Source organism: Aegilops tauschii, chromosome 5 (genome assembly GCF_002575655.3).
Source record: "Aegilops tauschii subsp. strangulata cultivar AL8/78 chromosome 5, Aet v6.0, whole genome shotgun sequence".
NCBI lineage: Eukaryota > Viridiplantae > Streptophyta > Magnoliopsida > Poales > Poaceae > Aegilops > Aegilops tauschii.
The window spans coordinates 116,232,016-116,237,648 of record NC_053039.3 but is presented as its reverse complement, the minus strand read 5'-3'; positions in this window follow the sequence as shown (position 1 = coordinate 116,237,648).

Genomic DNA, 5,633 nt, shown 5'->3' with positions numbered 1-5,633 from the left:
TTGTCATCCCAACTAGATCCATAATCCAACGCACAAGCTCTCAACATGTCCTCCAGAATCTGATTGACTCTCTCTATCTGTCCATCCGTCTGCGGGTGAAAAGCTGTATTGAACTCCAGCCTGGTACCCAAAGTCTGGTGCAGCTGGTGCCAAAACCTTGAAGTAAATTGTGTTCCTCTATCTGATACGATGGTCCTCGGAACTCCGTGCAGACATACGATCCTGGTCATGTATATCTTGGCCAACTTCGCACTTGTGTAGGTGGTTTTCACTGGGATAAAGTGGGCTACTTTGGTCAAGCGATCCACTACTACCCAGATAGAATCATATCTTGATCGGGTCCTGGGCAATCCGGTGATGAAATCCATGCCAAGCTTATCCCACTTCCATTCGGGTATCGGCATAGGTTGCAGTAATCCTGCTGGCTTCTGATGCTCTGCCTTCACCCTCTGACATACATCACACACGGCTACATACTCAGCGATATCCTTCTTCATACCCGTCCACCAGAAACGCTCCTTCAAATCCAAATACATCTTGGTGTTTCCGGGGTGTATCGAGTATGGCGAGTCATGAGCTTCCTGTAGTATCAATTTCCTGATCTCTGCATTATTAGGCACATATACACGGTCCTCAAACCATAAGGTGTCGTGCTCATCCTCACGAAAACCATTGGCTTTCCCTTCACTCATCTTCTCCTTTATCTCGGCAATCTCTTTGTCATCCTTCTGGGCTTCTCGAATCTTTCCCAACAATGTAGATTGAACTTCCATTGTTGCAACAAAACCTCTAGGAACAATCTCCAAACGAAGTTCCCTGAGATCCTCGGCTAACTCCTTTGGCATCCCTCCGCTTACTAGGGTGTTTACATAACTCTTTCGGCTCAAAGCGTCTGCCACGACATTGGCCTTTCCTGGATGATAATGCAACTTCATATCATAATCCTTTATGAGCTCCAACCATCTCCTCTGCCTGAGGTTAAGCTCCATCTGTGTGAAGATGTACTTCAAACTCTTGTGATCCGTGTATACATCGCAACGGTTTCCAATAAGAAAATGTCTCCAGGTCTTGAGCGCATGTACCACAGCTGCTAACTCCAAATCATGCATGGCATAATTCAACTCGTGCGGTTTCAGTTGTCGTGAGGCATACGAAACAACTTTCCCGTCTTGCACAAGTACTCCTCCAAGTCCTAAGCGACAGGCGTCGCAATACACTTGGAAATCCTTGCGTATATCCGGCAGAATCAGCACTGGGGCTGTAGTCAAACGTTTCTTCAACTCCTGGAAACTTGCTTCACATTCATCAGTCCAATGGAACTTAGTGTCCTTCTTCAACAATGCCGTCATAGGCTTCGCAATCTTAGAAAAATTCTCAATGAATCTCCGATAGTATCCCGCGAGTCCAAGGAAACTGCGGATCTCTCCAACTGAGGTGGGTGCCAACCACTCAGTAACTGACTGAACCTTGGTGGGATCCACTGCTATACCTTCTCCTGATATAACATGTCCAAGAAATCCAACTTCCTTCAACCAAAACTCACATTTGCTGAACTTGGCATATAACTGATGTTCCCTGAGCTTCTCGAGAACCAAACGCAAATGTTCCTTGTGTTCCTCTTCATTCTTCGAGTATACCAAGATATCATCAATGAACACCACAACAAACTTATCCAAGAACTCCATGAACACCTTGTTCATCATACCCATGAAATAGGCAGGGGCGTTAGTTAGTCCAAAAGACATAACCGTATACTCATATAGCCCGTACCTTGTGGTGAAGGCTGTCTTAGGTATATCTTTTTCCCCGATCTTCAGTTGGTGATATCCTGATCGCAGATCGATCTTCGAAAACACCTTAGCTCCTTGCAACTAGTCAAACAAATCATTGATCATCGGCAGTGGGTACTTGTTCTTGATCGTCACTTCATTCAACGCACGATAATCAACAACCATCCTTAAGGATCCATCCTTCTTTTCAACCAAAAGCACTGGGGCTCCCCACGGTGATGAACTTCGTCGGATGTAACCTTTCTCCAATAACTCCTTAATCTTCTTCTTGATCTCTTCTAGATCATTTGTGGGCATCCGGTATGGTCTCTTTGATATTGGCCCGGTGCCTGGCAATAGCTCTATCAAAAAACTCAATGTCACGATCTGGTGGCATGCCTGGTAACTCCTCCGAAAATACATCAGGGTAATCCTTCACTACCGGCACTTCCTCCTGAACAACTCCCGTGAGAGAATTTACTTGGGTCCTCCTTGGCGCATGCCTGGACACATACTTGATCCTTTTTCCCTCCGGGGTAGTGAGCAAAATCGACTTACTTGCGCAATCGATGTTTCCTCCGTACATCGATAGCCAATCCATTCCTAGTATCACGTCCAAACCTTGTGACTCCAAAATTATCAGGTCTGAGGGGAAAACATGGCTTCCAATGGTCAATGGCATCTGAAAACATCCTTGCCTTGCCATACATTCTGCTCCTAGCGAACTTACTAACATAGGTGTCCTAAGTACCTTAGTGGGCAACTTGTACTTATCCATGAATCCCCTTGATATGTATGAATGCGATGCACCAGTATCGAAAAGAACAATTGCAGTAAAATACTTAACCAAAAACTTACCAATAACTGCATCAGGCTGCTCCTCAACCTCCCCCACGTTCACGTGGTTCACTTGTCCCCTATTGAAAGGGTTGGGCTTCTTCCTGGCGCTTCCATTGCCATTGCCGTTCTACAATTCCGGACAGTCGTTGGTGTAATGTCTAGTCTTCACGCACTTGTAACAAGTAATGTGACTTTGATCCTTCTTGGCGGGTGTGGCTGGGTTAGAGCGGTTCTGATTACTACCTGCTCCATTCCCACTTCCATTCTTGGGGCCATTGTGATTATGAGAACTTCCTCCATTGTGAGTGTGGCCTCCATGGTTATGGACAAGTCCTCCAGAGTTCGGGGTGAAACGAGGCTTCTGCTGAGCTCCAGAATTGTACTTCCCTTGTCCATACTTCCTCTTGCGGCTCTCAATCTGCTGCTGCTTCCCTTCAATCATAAGAGCCTTGTCTACCAACTCCTGGTAGTTGTTAAATGTTGTCACCATCAACTGCATGCTCATCTCATCATTCAGCCCTTCCATAAACTTCTCTTGCTTCGCGGCATTTGTGGCCACGTCATCAGGGGCATAACGAGATAACTTACTAAACTCATCTACGTACTGCCCCACAGTACGGTTCCCCAGGCGTAAGTTGCGAAACTCACGCTTCTTCATGCTCATAGCTCCAGTTGAGACATGGGTTGTGCGGAATGCTTGCTGAAACTGATCCCAAGTAACATTTGCTATGGGAAAAGTGGCTGTGTAATTCTCCCACCATGAGGCTGCTGGTCCATCCAATTGGTGTGCGGCAAAACGCACCTTCTCAGCATCCGTGCAACCTGCGGTGGTCAACTCCCTTCCTATCCTGCGTAGCCAGTCATCCACAACTATTGGCTCGGTGCTACTGGAAAACTCCGGCGGCTGTAACCTCAGAAAGCGGGCTAAGTTGTCAACTGGCGGAGGGTTGTTGTTGTTGTTGTTGCCTTGATTCTGGACTAATATCTGAATCAAGGCATTCTGTTGCTGGATCAACTGGGTGATCTCCGGTGGGTAGACAAATCCGGTGTCACGTCTCGGAGGCATCTGATGGGTTTAGAGGGAAGAGAGTAGAATAGAAATTAGGTCTAGGGAGAAAACACTACCCATATGCACATGTGACAAACACAATCATATCACTCAATCAATCAAGCAAGGGCATATAAACGGTCTAGAACTATCGTTAAAGTGCTCAGACTACTACTATATACATGGGGGAATACTACTAATCATATGGTGGTCTACTAGAAATTTTGATCGGTGGAAGACTCCATAATATCCGCTCCAGCTTCATCTTCAAATTCATCATCACTATCGTCGGGGTCGGAGTCGGTGTCGTCGATGATGATGTAGTTCTCCGGGCAAGTGGAATCGTCGTCTTCTCCTCCTGGCGCGGGGTCTCCCACGAATACTCCGATCTTCTTTATCAGGTCGCCGTTCTTCTCCAATAGTGTAGTGATTTCCTCCTCATATCCATCGCGTGTAGACTTGAGTTCCTCTTCAAGCTCGGTGATCCTTGTCATCGCCTTCTTCAAATCTATCAAGCCTGCGCACATCTGGTTCTCCTGGCGTCGAATGTGCTGGTTTAACTCCTGGATGAAAGCGGCAATGGACCTGTCCTTCCTGGTGCTAACTATCTCCCATTGCTCATCTCGGCGCCCACAAATCTGGTAGATGGTATCTTTGAGATCCTTGTGGTAAGCTTCGCCGATGCGTCCCATGGGATGTGGGCTGCCATGCTCTTGCCTAGACTCCAGGTTGGGGCATCAAAGGAAAACTCTATGGGCTCCGTGACTGGCATGAACGTCCTTCCTGGAATTTGAACTTGAATCATCCAACGCTCCTCTTCTGGTAAAGTGGCGTTGTAGGTCCCGATGAAGCTTGGTATTCCAATGTTCAGGTATCTAGTGACTTCCTTCAAGTGTCGTCCAAAGGGGGTGTCTTCATACGGTTGTGCAAACTTGTTCCTCGAGTCCGCCATCCTAAGGAGTAGAAGATGGAGAGGAGTCAGAAATGAGTAGAGAAGAGTGACCTATGGCTTTTCTTAGTGGTCGTGTCCTACATTCAACGTGTGCTTTGATACCATCTTGTAGCGACCAGACCTCAAACGGTCAAGTCTCTGTGCTTCAGTGTCATCCCTGGATCGGTAATGCTGACACAAACAGTACTCGAAGGATTTATAACAGAGTAGCAATCACACACTTATTACATCGAATGTCTCAAAAGAGAACTTATTACAATAAATATGGCTTAAGGCCATCTAACACGATAACAGCAGAAGACTTGGAAGATAAAGTGAGTCAATCAACTCCAACGGCATAGCTGAGTGCATGACAACGACCTATCGCACCTTTACTCGTTGTCTGAAAAGTCTGTAACATAATACGTTGCAGCCCGAAAACGGGTCAGCACATGGAATATGCTGGCAATATAACACAGTAGAGCAATGAACAGATAAGGCTATCACTACATGCATATATGGCTGGTGGAGGCTCTATGGTTATATGATTTTACGAAAAGCCAATTTTTTCCTACAACAAAGGAATAAATTTTATTTAACTATCATGGTAGTTGAAAAATCATTGAGAATGGCACCCCATCTCAATCCCAATTAAAGTTATTTATTAACCCAACAGATTAATTTAGAGTGATGAGATACAATAGGAAAATCCAAGTACTAGATACTCAAGATGTCCATAACCGGGGACACGGCTAACCATGCTTAGATTGTACACTCTGCAGAGGTTTGCGCACTTTTCCCCACAAGACTCGATCGCCTCCGTTGGATTTCTTGCACTACATGGTGTTTGAGAAACGGATGACCTAGACACAGTCTTTCAGAAGTATTAACTCTTTAGTCCGGGTGGACAGTTACACCTACTTTCCCTCTACATCTGCTAGCCCACCACTGAAAGAGGTCACACAACATACTCAACTATGCCAGAGCCCATAATGGCTTGTGGCTGCACACGGAAGTTTCTAGCATGAATAATCTCACGATCCCT